The sequence below is a fragment of the Oryctolagus cuniculus genome, chromosome X (assembly GCF_964237555.1).
Source record: "Oryctolagus cuniculus chromosome X, mOryCun1.1, whole genome shotgun sequence".
NCBI classification, from domain to species: domain Eukaryota; kingdom Metazoa; phylum Chordata; class Mammalia; order Lagomorpha; family Leporidae; genus Oryctolagus; species Oryctolagus cuniculus.
Window position 1 is genome coordinate 103,292,138 of NC_091453.1, and position 18,246 is coordinate 103,310,383.

The following is an 18,246-nucleotide window of genomic DNA, read 5'->3' on the forward strand; positions in this document are numbered from 1 at the left end:
TGGGAATATATCTGAGGTATGTATCTTAACCTGAGTTGTAATGGCAGCTGTGTATAAACCAATGTGCTTTAGATGTCAATGGGGGCAAGGAAATGACTGTCAAGTAAAGAAGACTAATGAGTATGTATGATTGAAAGACCTTTTTCACTTCTGCAGAGATGGATTGACAATTGCCAAGGTTAGTATGCTTTGATTTAGTTCCTGCTTTGGCACACAGATACACACATAACAAAGGTCCCAAATCACTTAGAATACATCTAAATGAAGCAATGTAACACTCCATTGAACTGTCTAGTATAAACTAGATGCAAAATATACTGCAATGGATTGAAATAAGTTGATTTATGAGATAGCTTTACTAGTTATAAGTCAGTTAAATGTTAGAGGACATTTGCCAAAAATAACTGATTTTGAAATACTGGAAACCACTCTTTCTGGCAGCTGGGTAGCAGTGGCTTTTGTCTATTAAGCACCTAGTTCATAGACTTCCAGTATTCATTCTAACATATCAGTGTACCTCTTTCCATATGTGGAAATTCCCAATAATGATATTTTGCTATTATTCTTAATGTTTTTATACAGTTGTCCATACACTGTATCATGCCATTACAGGCAACATTGCTCCAACCCAACTATCCACCATTTTGGAGTCTACAAAGTGATGCTAAATTATGTTAAGAAAGAAAAAGATACAGTTGTGCATACTGTTCACAGTTTTACAATATTATCTGGGGAGGAAATGGGATCAAGAAGGGGTCCATGAGATATTGAGAGCATTGGAAATGCTCTATTTCTTTATATGTAAATGGTGTTAATAATTTTTAATTTTTCCTTGTGTGTAGATATTTTATTCATTTTTCTGTATAAGTGATATATTATTTATCTGATTCTTCAGAAAAACTGAGCCAATAGAGAACACACACACAAGGGGATTTCATAAAGTTTGTCAAAGAAGATAATATTAAATGGTAAAAATAAAAAATATTAATTTATTTCAACATAATCTCCATCAAGTTCAAGATATTTTTGTAAGCAACAATACCAACCATTTAGTCTATCTTTAAATAACTGAAATGAATGAGGATTTAGCCATGTCAATGGGGTTTTGTGACATTATTAAATGAAAGAAAAATGAGTACTCTTCATATTTTTTCATATGAGGGAGCCAAAAAAAGTCAGAAATGTCAAAATCAGGGTTGTAAGATGTGCAATGATTTCTCATTGAAATTCTCACAAAAATTGCCATTGTTTGATGGAAGGAATGAGCAGGAATATGGCTATGGAGAAGGAAGAATCTCTGGGGAAGTTTTCTACAGGCATTGATCTATTACACTATGGCTTACTTTTTCAAAAACCTCTCATAATAAGCAAGCATTATTGTTATTTAGTCCTCCCAAAATTAAACAAGCAAAACACTCTGAGCATCCCAAACAAATATTGCCATATCCTTTACTTCTGACAAATCTAGTTTGGCTTTGAATAGGCACTTCCACCTCTTGGTAGTCATTGCTTTGATCGTACATTGTCTTCAGGGTTATACTGGTAAAATCATATATTATCTCCCACTACAATTCTTCAAAGAAATGCTTCAGGATCGTGATATCATTTATTTAAAATTCCCACTGAAAGCTCTGCTTTTGTCTACAGCTGATCTAAGTGCAACAGTTTTTGATATACATCAAGCAAAATGTTTGCATTTCTTTAATTTTTAAAATCAGAATTATATAAGCTAATCCAATTCAGATATCTGTGGTGTTGGCTGTATCTTGCTGTTGATAGTCATTTTCCCTAGGGCACAAAAAGCAATAATATTTTCCTTGCCAATCTATAGATAGATGATACACAGACAGAAAGGTGAAAAAACAGATATAATCTCTGGTTCACTCTTCAAATGCCCACAACAAGCAGGACTGAACCAAGCCAAAGCAGGGAGCTGGAACTCAATCTGAATCTCCTACATGGATGGCAGGGACCCAAGTATTTGAATCATGACCTGCCAGAGTGCACATTAGTTAGCATCCTGGAATTGAAAACACAGCTGGACTTGAACCTAGGAACTCTGCTGTGGGATATGGGCACTCTAACTGGCATCCTAAGAGCTATACCGAACACGTGCTCCTCATCATGTCCCTTTAGGAAATGATATCCACTTGTAAATTGCTGATTTCTTTGGGCTGAGAGCAGTCTGCAGGTTAATTCTTTTTGCTAGGGAAATAGAAGGAGGTTAACCTTTTGTTGTATTCAGTGTTTGGATGAGGCCCACCTGCATTATAGAGGAAGATTAAAGTCCATTGATTTATTTCTAAATATATTTTAAAAATATTCATATGTATGCCAAGAAAAATGCTCCACCAAATATCTGGGCACAGTGGCCCTGTCAAGTTGATGCATAAAATTAATCATCATGCATGGTATATTTCACATTAAAATATCTACATCAATTATACGATCAATATTTACTTTCTTCTTCAGAGGGTTCCATAATGCTCCCTGATGTTATTAGTGAATTTCCCATTTAACTTTATCTTCCAATTGCTACAACTATTTCAAAACTTTTCCCATCTCTTCAAACCTCCAGGTTTCCACAGTTGATTGCCTTTTACCTATTTTGTTGATAAAATACACACCATTAAGTTGTCTTCCCCTACCCCCCACATCATCTCACTACTACCAAAAATGATGCCTGCATCCACACATATATCTTCCACTTTGCCTTCTTTTTTCAGCGGAAGAGATATCCTTCCTTCTTTCTAATGCTAACCACCCCACCTGTGAGGTGAGTTTACCCTTTCTTGCTCCACAGATTATATCTTCTCTTTTTAAAAATGTATTTTATTCTGTATATTTAAAGTGTATATATACTGTTTTGATGTACATATCTCTAGTGAAGTGATTTCTACATTCAAACACATATATTACCTTCCATAGTTACCTTTTTAGTGATGAAAGCATCTACAATCTACCATGTTAGCAAATTTTCATTATTTAATACAATATTATTATATAGTGCCATGCTGTACAAGAGATCTCTAGACTTACTACATAACTAGAAGATTTGTACCCCTTGGGGCCGACGCTGTGGCGTAGCGGGTAAAGCTGCCGCCTGCTATGCCGGCATCCCATATTGGCACTGGTTCAAGTCCCGGCTGCTCCACTTCCAGTTCAGCTTCCTGCTAACATGCTTGGGGAAGCAGTGTAAGATGGCTCAGGTGCTCAGGCCCCTGCACCCGCATGGGAGACCAGGAGGAGACACCTGGATCCTGGCTTTGGATTGGCGTAGCTCCAGCTGTTGCGGCCATTTGAGGAGTGAACCAACAGAAGGAAGACCTTTCTCTCTGTCTCTCTCTCTGTCTATAGCTTTACCTGTCAAATAAATAAATAAAAATCTTAAAAAAAAAAAAGCTCCTGGTTCCTGACTTAGGATTGGCGCAGCTCTGACCATTGCGGCCAACTGGGGAGTGAACCAGTGGATGGAAGACCACTCACTCTCTCGTTTCCTCTCCTTCTCTCTCTGTAACTCTGACTTTCAAATAAATAAATATTAAATCTTAAAAAATAAAAAAAAAGATTTGTACCCCTTGACCTACCACTCTCATTCCCTCTCCCCTCCTATCCCTTGGGGAGTAACCAACATTTACTCTGTTTCTAAATATTCTACTTTAGATAATTATTCTGCCTATAATTTAGATGATACACTATTTTTCTTTCCATTTATGGCTAACTTCACTTAGCATAATGTCCTCCAAATTTCTCCATATTGTCTTAAATGACAGCATCTCCTTCTTTGTAGAAAACATTTATTATTTTATTTTCATATTGTTTGAAAGAGAGATCTTTCATCTGCTGGTTTACTTTCAACAGCCTGGGCTGGGTCAGGCAAAGCCAGGGGCTCAGAACTCAATCCAGGTCTCCTACATGGGTGATATGGACCCAAGTCCTTAGGCCATCACCTGATGACCCCCATGGTCTGCATTGACGTGAACCTGGAACTGGCAGTGGAACATGGATTTGAATCAGTCACTCCAATATGGGATGTTAGTGTCCTATGTGGTGAATTAACCGCTACGCCAACTTCCGCACTCCAATATCACATTTTATATGACTAAATAAAATTCTTTTATATATATGGGAGAGCTGTGAAAAGTTTGAGGAAAATGTATATTATGAAAAAAAACCTGTGGATTTTGAAATCTTTTTACACATACATGAATTTATCTTTTAATTCAATCTTCTGTAAAATTTTTGAAACCTCCTCATACACACATATATGTACACACACACACATACACACACATACCTCATTTCATTAGATATAGTCCCAGAAGTGATATGACTGAATCATATGGTAGACCTACTTTTAGTTTTTTGAGGATTCTCCATATTAGTTTCCATAAAGGTTGTATTAATTTACATTCTGCCCAACACTGTATAGGATTAGCTAATATATCATAATTTTTTATTTATCTATTTTAGACACATTCTTTCCATATTTTGGCTATTGTGAACAATGTTACAGTGAATACAGATTTCTTGATGAGGCACTTGGATGTATACCCAACAGAATGATCATAGTGCCATACAATTTTCCCTCTTTTGTGTTTCAAATTTCTAGCCTTCAATTGACTCATTCTAACCCTTTACTCCACTAGTGGACATCACAAAGTTACAACTTTTCTCAGAAACATGTCTTGTATTTGTTTTTGAAGGAATTAGAAGTGTGCTTGGATTACAACTTCCTGCTCTTTGATTATAGCTTTAGTTGCCAGTTTCCTTATTTAACAGTCAGAATTATTCTAATTGATTAGAAATTGTGTGTGTGTGTATGTGTGTGTATTAATGTTTAGGGAAATTACTCCCTGGTAAGCCTCCATTTCCTTATCTGAACATGGGGCATTAACAATGCCTTCTCCTAGGGTGGCTGTAAAAGTTAAACGAGAGCAAAGGAAAATATGTAAAGTGCTTAGCACAGTATCTAGCACATAATAAAAATGAATTAATGATAATTATTAACTATCACATTGACAAAAATGATCAAAATTATCAATCATCTTTTGCCAAGAGTTAGGTGAGAGAAAAATCTCCTCTGGATAACATTTCTTGTCACTTCTTTGAAAATTAAAGTCGGGGAGATTGAGCCATAATTTGAATAAGCAAATTATCTACACTGTTTAAGTGATACTTACTTTACACTATAGAGTATTGATGTGCCACTAATGGGTTTTGTTGTTTTTGATAACTGCTTTGTTTCTTGTCATAAGTCTTATTACTTTCAGCATGTAGGAGATTGACTAGATTCTCCCTGCTTCTTATAATTCATCCTGGATCTGATATGCAATGTTTCTGTACTTTTATAAGTATATTTTCGTAATAAGCTATTATAGGATTTTCTTGCCTTTTCTTATTTTAGCTATTTTCCCTCTTGGCAATTTGTTGCATATTTTATGACTCTCCTGACATATTATTTCATCATACTGTATTTTTTCCCTCCTCCCTTGGAATAACCATTGTTTTCAAGCTGTCATTTCACCTAATGTATTCAACTGAAACATCCAAACTAACTCCTTTCCAAAGCTTTTACTGTTTTTCATGACAACACGCATCTTAACCTCCTTCTCAGGCTGTGGCAGTTTAGCCAATTTTTTATGTTTCCTTGGATTTTGGCCTGTAAGTCGAATGAAGATCACATTCACTTAAATGTCACACAAAATAAATTTCAAGACAAATTATATACAGTCTTTGTCTAGTAGAATCCCTGTCTTCCTATATCTCATTACTATATCCCTTTCATTTATAAAATCTAATAGTTGGGCCAGCACTGTGGCATAATGGGTAAAGCCACTGCCTGCAGTGCCAGCATCCCTTATGGGCACCGGTTCCTGTCCCGGCTGCTCCACTTCCGATCCAGCTCTTTGCTGTGGCCTGGGAATGCAGTATAAGATGACCCAAGTCCTTGGGCCCCTGTACCCATATGGGAGACCTGGAAGAAGCTCCTGGCTCCTGGCTTCGGATAGGCCCAGCTCCGGCTGTTGTGGCCAACTGGGGAGTAAACCAGCAGATGGAAGATTCTCTCTCTCTCTCTCTCTCTCTGCCTCTGCTTCTCTCTGTGTGTTAACTCTTTTAAATAAATAAATAAATCTTTAAAAAAAAGTAATAGTTGACTTTTTCTAGAATTATTATAAAAATAAATTGGTAGATGTGTCATGACTATTTATCCTATGATGAGGAGTTATATACTTTTCAACTCTGTATACATTTCATTGTTTTAAATCAAAATAACCTGAGAAATGACAAATATATCAAGAAATAAATTTTTAGAATAATCTTTTAAATTAATGTTTATTAAAATGGACAAAATTGAGATGCTACCACAAAGGTATATTAATACTAGATAGGATGGATTCCTTTTCCACAGTCTCTGACTATGGATTTATACATTATGATCAGGGCCTCTTTCTGTCAAAGACACCCATATCTAAATTGTTTTGTATGTTATTTTCTTAAGTCTATGATTTCACTGTATTGATTATCATTTGGTTAATTTGCACGTTAATATATTAATAAATGCATTAGGGCCAAACTGCAATCAATATGCTAATCAAATGATGATGCTTTTTAATCACTGCTTTAATATAAGGCATTGTATTTCTTGAAGGCCCATATTAAAATGCACATATAGCCTCTTGGAAAAATTACACCTTGGCAACGATTAGTATAGACTGATTATTTTGAATACTTGTCAGTGATCAGATGGAGCATCTGTTGAAGGAAACATGGCTATATAAGTTCTGGCATATGGAATATTGCTCACATGAGGGAGAGAAGAGTGGAAACACTGCAGTAAATGGTCTTGGAAATTGAGGAACATTATGGATGCAGGTGCCAGACAGAGGGAGGTAGTATTACTATATGAAAATATGTGCAAAGATTTTGCTAAGAACTCTTTCAACTCTAACTTCACTTGTCTAAAAGGCTCAGACACTGCTTAATACCTTTTGCTGAAGGTCATTTGAAAATCATGCATATGTTCAGATTACCAAATGTGAGCTTCTCTTGAGACTAGCATTTCTTTTAGTTTAACAAATCGAAGATTATAGTAAACCTCATCCAATACTATAGAACTGAGATAATTGTGTTCTAGATATTTTTATTCACAGACCAAGTACTTTTCATTTACAAAGGTAAGACATTTGGCAGTAATTGTCTTCCTTTCTAAAATGTTAATTATATGAACATTCAAATTTTTCCTTTCCTAATCATGACATTTGTCACTTAGTGGCTAAAAAAATGATGAGAGAAATAAAGAAATACTTCACATGATTTTAGGAGGCTGCCCTTTCTGGGAGGTAAAAGCACTTGACAAAAGGTTGTCAGTTAAATCAAAATCACCCAAGCTGACTATATGCACTGTGATCACCCTGGATAGATTTATTTTATTTTTTTACTTTCAAGAAAAGACATGCTATAACAGCTGTTATGAATTCTTTGCTAATTCAATATGTCTCCGAATAATGTTATCTCATGCTCTAGCAAACAATAATATTATTTTTTCCACCACCGAAGTAATTTTGATGCATAAAAATCAAATGTCATGGGGCCTGCGCTGTGCTGTAGTGGATAAAGCCGTCTCTTGCAGTGCATACATCCCATATGGACACCGGATCAAATCCCAGCTGCTGTATTTCTGATCCAGCTCTCTGCTATGGCCTGGAAAAGCAGTGGAAGATGGCCCAAGTCCTTGGGCCCCGACACCTGTGTGGGAGACCCAGAGGAAGCTTCTGGCTCCTGACTTCGGATTGGCGCAGCTCCAGCCATTGGGGCTAATTATGGAGTGAACCAGCAGATGGAAAGCCTCTCTCTCTCTGCTTATGCTTCTCTCTCAGGTAACTCAAATAAATAGATAAATCTTTTGTAAAAAGTCAAATGTCATTACATTGAAGTAGGAAAATGGACAGTTCATATAATTTTTAGAGCAATCTGTGCAATCAAATATTAGCTGCTTTAGTGAAAACTTAGCTAACTAATATTGTGGGAAGATGAGAAAAGATGAACGTTAAGTGGACCATGAATTTGCCTTACTAGAAATAGCTCACGGTTTCTTAACTTCAGCACCACTGACATTTTGGGCCAGATAATTCTTTATTGTGGGTAACTACCCTGTGCATTGATAAGATGTTTAGCAGCATTTGCAGTCTTTACTTACTAAATGCTAATAGCACAGCCTCAAATGTAACACAAATATCTTCAAGCATGATCAAATACATGCTGGGGGACAAAATCATTTGCAGGTGAGACCTACTAGCAGTTAACTCATTCTGAACAACCATTCTAACCCTTCTTTCACTTTGGTATACTCTTCATATTATTTTTTGAGTGTTTAAACTTACATGTTTTATAAGGATGTTTTTTAGTGGTCTTAGCCTGACTCACATATAATTTTTTTTTCTTTCTACATAATTTACATTGACTAAAAGTGCATCGAAGCCTTACTTTCAACTCCTTCATAATATATAGTACAGTGCTTTTTGTAAAACAAAGTCTTCCAAAATGTTGATTGACACTAATAACAAGTAGACTTAGGAAGTGGCATTATTGCTCTGCTTGGTTCATGGCATTGAACTATTCTGTTTGTTTAATAAATAAGGTATTTTCTGAGTATTTATCATAGGCTACAATTCTATAAAGAATTTTTAGCTTATGGGGTCTTAAAATAGAAACATATCTTAAACACACTTTATTCTTTATTCTAAGAAAACTTGTGTCCTACCTGAGTGAAAAATCATGAGTTAATGAAGTGTCATGAGAATGCCACTAATCAACTTTCAGTTGGTTTCATCTTATGAAAATAAAATAAAATAGAGAATCTTGCTCTGCTTTTTCTATTGACATATTCTGACCTTATCATGGATTCTTTAGCCATTTTAAAAGCTTTCAGTACAAAGAGTTTGGCTCACTGTCTGGAGAGAAGAAAGCTGACAAGTTAATCAAGCAGACTGATGGTGTGGTGGCTACAATAAAAAAGGTCAAAATCATGTATTATTTCCTGAAATGTATCTACTGATTTGATGATAATGTCAAGTTCAAATCTTAAAAGGCCATTTAATAGAGTACTAAAAGAATTTTTCTTGGAGCAAAGCAATTTTGACCTCAGAGAGTGAAGTCTGTGACCTATTTCAACTGTTGATCTTAAGTCATTTCATTCATTGTTTAATTAATTAATCTGTCAATGCATCCATTTGTCTGTCCATCCATCATCCAATAACCATTTATTATACACTTATTAGAATTAAGGTACTAGCCACTGGGGAAATTGCACAGAAAAATAAATCATGACCACTGCCCTTGAGCAACATACTGTCTAGTTCAATATTTCCTAATATATGTTCTGAAGAACAATACTCCTGTAAGATACACACATTATAATTTAATACTCTTCTGAATTTTCTGGGGTAATTAAAGCAAGAGGCAAACTGGCTTTTGCCTGAATGTATCTTAATAGAAACTACTTTAGTATTAACCTTGGACAAAGGGAGATTCCAAAATATGTGGCATAAAACTTTAAACTTGGAATGGAATCTGGTGATATTTTGGTAATTTAGTTGGTTGTTGTTCCCTTTATGTAGATATACAAAATTCTCTCAGGGTAACTTAGCAAGAAAACATGACTTTGTTAAAATAATCTGGGAAATTCATTTTTCAGAATGGGTACTAAGATGGGTGATTTTTGATAAGGTGAATTTGTTTATCTTGAAAATGAGGACATTTGAAAATGAGGATTGTCATTTGCAATTAATTTCAGTCATATTTCAAAAGTTCATCTGTACTTTGGAAACAGGAAAAATGGTCCAAATTTTAATCAAGGGCAGCCATGGTACATGTATTATTTTACTTAAAAAATAATGGTGGGTGTGAGAAGAATATTTGAAAAGATACTATTTCTCGATGTGAAAAATAATATTTCAGTAAGTGCTTATCAATTAGCATAGAATTGAGGTTAAAGCTATAACTTTGTGTTTTCACCTTAGATCAATATTTAATTTCCATTTTTATATGGTTATCTAAACAAAAGAAGATAACAGGTTATTTCAGTATAATTTAACGATAAATTCATGCTTAAAAACAGATACAAACACAGAACACAAAGCTGTTAATACTGAAAGTGGCTAAACTTCAAAAATTCTGAAACAGTTCCCTTCTGATTAGCGGTTAGATGAGTTTGATATTTATTAGTTTATCTGAATGGTTTCTTATCTCAAACTGTTGTAAACCCAGAGTGTTATTTATATCAAGTGAATGAAAATAGAATGTGTTGTTTTACAAAATTCTACCAGAGTCAGTGGAAAACTAGTGCTTACAAGCACGTTAAATGGCAATATTAAGTGCTTACATAGCATTAAGCACTTCAAGGATCATATTAAAGATGTTATTTCTGTTATACTGGAGCTTATGGTGATAAAAATTAAATTCTGTGCTTTCAGTGATGCCCCATATAGTACTGGCTTGCAAATAGTGTGATGTTTTAATTGTGTTCCTAACTTCCTAATTTGTAAGACTGTCCTTCTTGGTATGTCATGGGTCTAAGTATCAAATAACCAATTGGCACATATTTATCCAGACTCAGAATGCTATAATAAGCAATATGGAATTATAGAGGGTAATTCATATTAGAATCTTTCAATTATTCCTATTACTAAGTAACGATCATGTTAAATAGATAGGAACAAAGTAGATGCTATATTCTTGTCACTCTTCCCAAAATATTAGTATAGCCAATTAATATTTATTTATTTATTTTTATTTTACAGGTAGAGTTATAGACAGTGAGAGAGAGAGACAGAGAGAAAGGCCTTCCATCCATTGGTTCATCCCCCAAATGATGGTTATGGCCAGAATTGCGCTGATCCGAAGCAAGGAGCCAGGTGCTTCTTGCTAGTCTCCCATGAGGTTGCAGGGGCCCAAGCACTTGGGCCATCCTCCACTGCCTTCCCCAGGCCACAGCAGAGAGCTGGACTGGAAGAGGAGCAGCCGGGACTAGAACTGGTGCCCATGTGGGATGTCGGCGCCACAGGCAGAGGATTGACCAAGTGAGCTACAGTGCCGGCCTCTAGTCTATTAATATTTAAATACAAACATTTTTAGGTATAATCTGTTTTTTCTTTAGACTTCAAATTCATTGTATTATAAATTATACTTGTAGTGGCAATGTTTTAGAACCAAAGTAAAACATGTAATATAAGATGAAATAAGGTTAGGGTTTTCAGTCAAAATCTGATGCCTATGTTTATTACAGTTACAGTAGGGTGCAAAATAATAAAAGTTGAACACACTAATTGAGGGTTTACAATATGACAAACATACTTTTCTGCATTATCTTTCTTTTTTATTTTTAAAAATTCAGAGTTATGGGGTGAGGATGGGGGAGCCAGAGAGAGAGGTATCTTTCATCTACTAGTTCAGTCTCCAGATTGCCACAATGGCCAGGGCTGGGCCAGGCTGAAACCAGGAGCCAGGAGCTTCTTCCTGATCTCCCATGTGGGTGCACAGGACCAAGCCCAAGCACTTGGGCCATCTTCTGCTGCTTTCCCTTGGCAAATTAGCAGGGAGCTGGATTGGAACTGGAGCAGCCAGAACTGGAACTGGTGCCCTCATTGGATGCTGGCATTGTAGGCGGTGGCTTAACCCACAGCACCACAACGCTGGTCCTGTACATTATTCTTCTTGATAATCAAAAGACACTGTGAGGCAGAGAATATATTAATCTCTTTTTTCACTTGGAGATGTAAAACACCTTGCCCCAAACTAACAAAACTAGTGAGTTGTAGAACTGGGTTTGAATCAAAGTCATTCTGACTTCAGAGCTCAAGTTTTTAACAACCAGATAACATGTTTCTTTGAGAATTTCATGAAAAATGCACATTGAAAAATGGCTTAGAATCATAAAATTACTTCATTAGTTGGTGGATCATTTATTGCCCTATTCATGAACATTTTGATTTGAGACAGTATGATCTTGTGGAAGGTAATCAAACAAGTTGTATACAAGTGGTGGGCATACAAATGTTTATGAAGATCTCTAATTTCCCTTTCTCTCTGGATATGTGCATCTTTGAAGTTAGATGTAGCAATAAAGAAATTATTTTTTTAAATAAAAAGATCACCTAAAACAGCCTACCCAGAATTTTTTTAGCTGTGTTTATGCTGAATTAGATTGGATGATTACTGTAAAGCCTTTCCAGATGACAAATTGCTAGAAACGAGTGACAACTGCACTAGAATCAGCCTAAGTTCCTTGAGGGCAGGACTCTATGTCATTCATTTTTCCATCTCGAGCAGCCAGTTTAGTCCTTGACAAATATTTGTTGAATAAGTAAACACTATAATCTCATGATGTAAAGTTTCAAACTTGATTTTCATGGAAAGCCTGTCACTTTCCCACAGGTTAAAAAACGAATGAAGAGGAGATTATTGAAGGGACAAAAAAAGCACCCTGTATATATCAAGTACAACAGTGGATAAAACAAGTGTCTGCAAATCACTCCTGGGAGTCTTTCAACATACAGAAGCTGTTCAAGATATGCTCCCATGTTTTATGATGTCAGCCAGGGCCTTCTCAGTGAATGATTACAACCTTGTATTTATTCACTACTCATCTTTTATCTTATAATACAATTGCTATTCCAAGTTGTAAATTTGAACATACTTATTTGGAATTTTCAAAGTACATAACCTAGAAATCTGCGGCTGCATGATTATCCATGTTGCTATTGGATATTATCATAAAGAACATTATTTAACATTCTCACAGTCAAGTTCAGAGGCATACACACAGGAAGCCTTTTGGGGGAGGAGGCATATAAATTTGGCTTGAGATTAAAATGTGTGAGAATGTTTAGCTTTTCTCTTGCTTTATTCTATAACCAGAAATAAATATTAAACACACACACACACATTCGTATCCTGAGTTCAGAACTTACCAGCATGGATTGTTATAAAAATATTTTCCCAAGATTTTTATCTTAATTTGGACTAGTTTTAAATGTGTAAGATTTTCATCCTCAATCTAAAATATTTATTTTGAAAAAAGTGTTAAAAGACATTCACTAAGTAGATCTATAGTTGTACTCTTGAAATAAATTGAAGTGAGAACAACGCTGAAAACAGAAGGAGGGTGAGAAAAACAAGGTCAATGGTTGTAGGAATGAAGTGTCAAGCTGGGATGAGAACGGGAAGGACACAGGTGTGTAGTGCTAGTTTCACTGTGTTTTGACAAAGGTTAATGAATCAAAACTCACCACTCTTTGTGGAAACAGTCCTGGATAAAAGCAGGAAATGCAGACAATTCCCCAACCCACCTGTGCGAAAAAGGATAGCCCTTACAGTTTGCCCAATTAATCACATTGATGGAGAAACTCTTGTCTAGAGCATTGTTTTAAGCGAGGTTGTATAGTCTTCCATCCGTGTGTTGAAGTGTTAAACAAAAACTATTATAGGAACTTGGGCACTTTTTAGTCTTGAAAACAGACCTCCCTTCTGATCCTATCCATTTTTGAGACTTCAGGTTACCTCATTACTATCTATCAATTTTGGTAGGCCCAGTTATTTAATAAAACAATAGTTTTGGTGCTGCAGTGAAGGTGTTTTGTAGATGTGGTTAGAACCTATGATATGTTGACTTTAGGTAAAGGAGATTACCCTAAAAAATCTGAGAAGGCCTCATCTAACCAGTTGAAGGCCTTTGGAACAATAATTAAGGTTTCCTGGAGAGGAATCAAGTCTGCTTCAAGACTGCAGAATTAGTTCCTGCCTGAATTTACAAGCTCTTGGAATTCTTATAGCTTTTGTACTTGTCAGCTCCCACAAACATGGGAGCTAATTACTTCAAATATGTATATGTATGTATGTATGTGTGTGTGTGTATACGAACATACACACAGAAACACATAGATGTAGACAGTATTTAACTATATTATATCTGTTTCTGTTTTAAAAAATATTTATTTGTTTACTTGAAAGAGTTACACAGAGAAAGGAGAGGCAGAGAGAGACTGAGAGAGGTCTTCCATCCACTGGTTCACTCCCCAATTGGCCGAAACGACTGGAGCTGTGCCGATCTAAAGTCAGGTGCCAGGGGCTTCTTCCAGGTCTCCCACGTGGGTGCAGGGTCCAAGGACTTGGGCCATCCTCTACTGCTTTCCCAGGACATAGCAGAGAGCTGGATTAGAAGTGGAGCACCTGGGACTCGAACCAGCACCCATGTGGGATGCCGGCACTGCAGGCAGAAACTTTACCTGCTACGCCACAGTGCTGGCTCCTATATCTGTTTCTATATCTAATTTCCTACTGTCTATTTCTGGTGAACCCTGACTGATATACTATCCTCACTTCTAATTTTTCAAATGAAGTGAAAACTAAGGAGGTAATAATGATAATTATGGGGCAATCAGAAACATTATATATAATAATGTTCTCTTTGTAATCTTCAACCTTCTCATCAGTTTGGTGGAGAGCTGTTCAAGGGAATTAAGAAAGTTATCTTCAAGAGTGAATGGAGTAGAAAAGTCTTAATTTAACATTTCCTAGTTTAATTAGAATGACTGTTAGAAGTGTTGCATGAACAGATAAAACTGACCAGTTTGGAAATGCCTTTTCTCTGAAAGTTGAGTACTCTGCAAGTGGATAAAATGTGAAGTATCTCAAATATCTTAGATCACTTCAAGATACATATATTTTTCATATTGCTATATTATACATGGCAGGATTGCACAGTAGAATCATGTGTGATGATGTATTTCTGGTACTGAGCATTTGAAATGTAGCTAGTGTGTGAGAGAGAAGTGAAATTTGAAATGCCATTCATATTTGAGTAGTTTAAATGTAAACGTAAGTACCTACATGTGACTAGTAGCTATTATGGTGGATAATGCAGACTTTATTATTTTAATCATAAAAATTCAGTTTAAGTCAATAAATAAACAGTTGTAGGTTCAAGTAAACTGATATAATTATGATGATTATTTATCTTTTCTTTAGGTTTAAAAAATTATTTATTCATTTTTATTCATTTATGTGAGAAGCAGAGAGACAGACATACAGAGAAACAATAGAGTTCCCCACTGCTGGTTCACTCTCCAAATGTCTGCAAGGCATCCAAAACTGGAACTGGAACCTCAATTCAGGTCTTCCATGTGTGTGACAGGAACGTTAGTTACTTGAGTGATCACTGCTGCCTTCCTTGTTCTTCATTAGCATACAGCTGGAGCTGGGTATAGAAACTTGGAACCTTGAGATAGAATGCAGGCATCCTCATCACTAAAGAAATCTCCTGCCCCATGATCATGTTCTTTGGAGAAAGTTTGGGGTACAGGTATGATTTTTAAGAAATGTTTCATGTACATTATGAATATTTTGTTCATTTTTTAAGGATTTATTTATTTATTTGAAGTCAGAGTTACACAGAGAAAGAAGAAGAGGAAGGGAGAGGGAGAGGACCTCCATCAGCTGGTTCACTCCCCAGTTGGCCACAATGGCCGGAGCTGCACAGATCTGAAACCAGGAGCCAGGAGCTTCTTCCAGGGCTCCCACACAGGTGCAGGGGCCCAAGTCTTCTACTGCTTTCCCAGGCCATAGCAAAGAGCTGGCTTGGAAATGGAGCAGCTAGGACTCAAACCAGTGCCCATATGAGATGCCAGCCATGCAGGCGACTGCTTTACCTGTTTCACCACAGCACCAGCCCCTTTGTTCATTTTAAATGTACATGTTGTGGTAAGATTTTGTCACATAATCATATTTCATTGTCAGTGCCCCTTGCCATTCATTTACATGATTTCTCTCTAGAGAATTTTAAAAGATGTTTATTTATAATAATATTATTGTGTATTCTCTCTAGAGAATTTTAAAAGATATTTATTTATAATATTATTATTGTATAATAATTATCTATGCACAATGATTTCAGGGTTAACTTTTACTATTATGAGATAAATTTTGAGGCATTGTGTAACACAAACTCATAAACATTTATTTAGACTAGGAATAAAGTATCTTAAGCATTTTGGATCATTCAACTCTCAAGGGTATTATTTTACTAAGCAGAACAAACCACAGCCATCAGAGTAATTTCTAACAAAGCTGACTTTGGGCCTCAGAGTATAGCCATAAACTCTCTCTTTTGATATATTCTCATTTGGAAGTGAATATTAGAGAGTAAGCATATTGCCACAGCAAGGCTTTGTATGTTTATAATGAAACAGCTCCACCAAAACTTGTCTGTGTAAGTCCAACCATAAACTAAGTAATGGAGGAGCATTTACACAGATATGACTTGGGATACAAATTCAAGAATAATATGCTTATTTTCAGCATTCTTTATTTATCAAAATTGAGACAAATCTCAATTAATTTATGGGAAAAACATCCATTCTTGAACAGTGTGGGATGTGTTGTAACTACAAATATAATACTTTCTCAGCTTGTCCTTTTTACTGTTTAGCTGTTAGCCCAAGCCACATGTTTTAAATAACCAAATGCAATTTCTTGAAACTTCCTGAAGCACTTCTTAAGAGGATTTTAAGAATTTAAGATTACTTGAAATTTTCTTTTGCATGGGTACAAGTCTAACTAGAACAATCAGTCTATTTTCTAACTCATGAAGTTAATCTGTTTAGTATAACATTGACTCAATGTTGATTGAGTGCATATATTCAGGGGGAATAAGCAATTCTCTGTATCTTAACCTTATTTGTATTTTATAGACTGTTAGCTCTTTGAAGGCAATGACTAGTTCCATTATTTAATAACTAACCCTGCCTCCTCCAAACACTGCCACACCTACTTATTTTTTTAACTTTTATTTAATGAATATAAATTTCCAAAGTACAGCTTATGGATTACAATGGCTCCCCCCCCCATAACCTACTTATTAACAAAATAAGGCTGTGAAGAAACGCATCAGGGGATGATAACCAGAAGATTTTCTAGGTTAAATGTGGAAGATTTCATTGGCATCAGTTCACCATATGGAATGAGAATTGAGCTTAGCCTAATTTAGATTCAACTCCCATTGACTTCAGGTAAGGTTGTCACTGATTAAAAACTTCAGATTTATCCTTTTGTGATTAATTTCTGTTTGGGAAAATTACATTATGAAGCGTTTGATTCACATTGTTACTTCCCTTTATTTCTTTAAATTTGCGGCGACAGGATATATTGAGTTAATACTGTTGGGGTTGGGGCTGGCGCTGTGGCATAGTGGGTAAAGCCGCAGCCTGCGGTGCCGGCATCCTAGCTACAGCACTTCCAATTCAGCTCTCTGCTATGGCCTGGGAAAGCAATAAAGGATGGCCCAAGTCCTTGGGTCCCTGCACCCGCATGGGAGATTCAGAAGAACCTCCTGGCTCTTCGGATTGGCACAGCTCCAGCTGTTGCAGCCAACTGGGGGAGTGAACCAGTGGATGGAAGACCTCTCTCTCTCTCTCTCTCTCTCTCTGCCTCTCCTTCTCTCTCTGTAACTCTGACTTTCAAATTAATTAATTAAAAAAATACTGTTGGGGTTGAAGAAAAATTGGATATTTAATGCTTCTTAATTTATTTCAAATGATGCTTCAAGTAGCTATAAAGGAAATTAAAGGCATAGCTCTGTAGGGTAATACAAGAAACTTTTTTTTTTCAGTTGCAAACAAAATCCCCCTGGTGTGAGATTTTTTAACTCTTTCCTATTAAACCTCCTGAAACCTATCTGTTGAAAAGTAAGTTTTTGCTTTGGGACATTTTATGTTTGCATATTTTCTTTTTATTTTACAATATTAATTTAGTGAGAAAATAACAGATCAAGGGTAGACTCCAACTCAGAGGAACATATGGTGGGGGCATATTATTTATAGCAATAATCGTTTTTAAAACACCAAACTCATATTTCAAATTCATATTTTTCAGACTTTTATCATGTATATAAAATTAACAAAATTTCCTCAATTTTAATGAAATTTAATGAAAAAAACTATGCCTATGATTATGTATTCTAAACCCTTTTATTCAACATGCAACTCTATAATCTTCAAGTTGTCAGAAAAGCAGTTTCCAAGAGTTCACCTTCTTTCTGGGTTGAATGAAACTTCACTGAAAGGTTCTTATCTGCTCTCTTGTAATTTGGTGATGCTGTTACAAAACTTGGTTCTCAACAGAAGATGTTTTGCCTCTGAAAGAATATTTATGTTGGCAAGCTCTGGAGGCAATCTTAGTCCTTGTGACTAA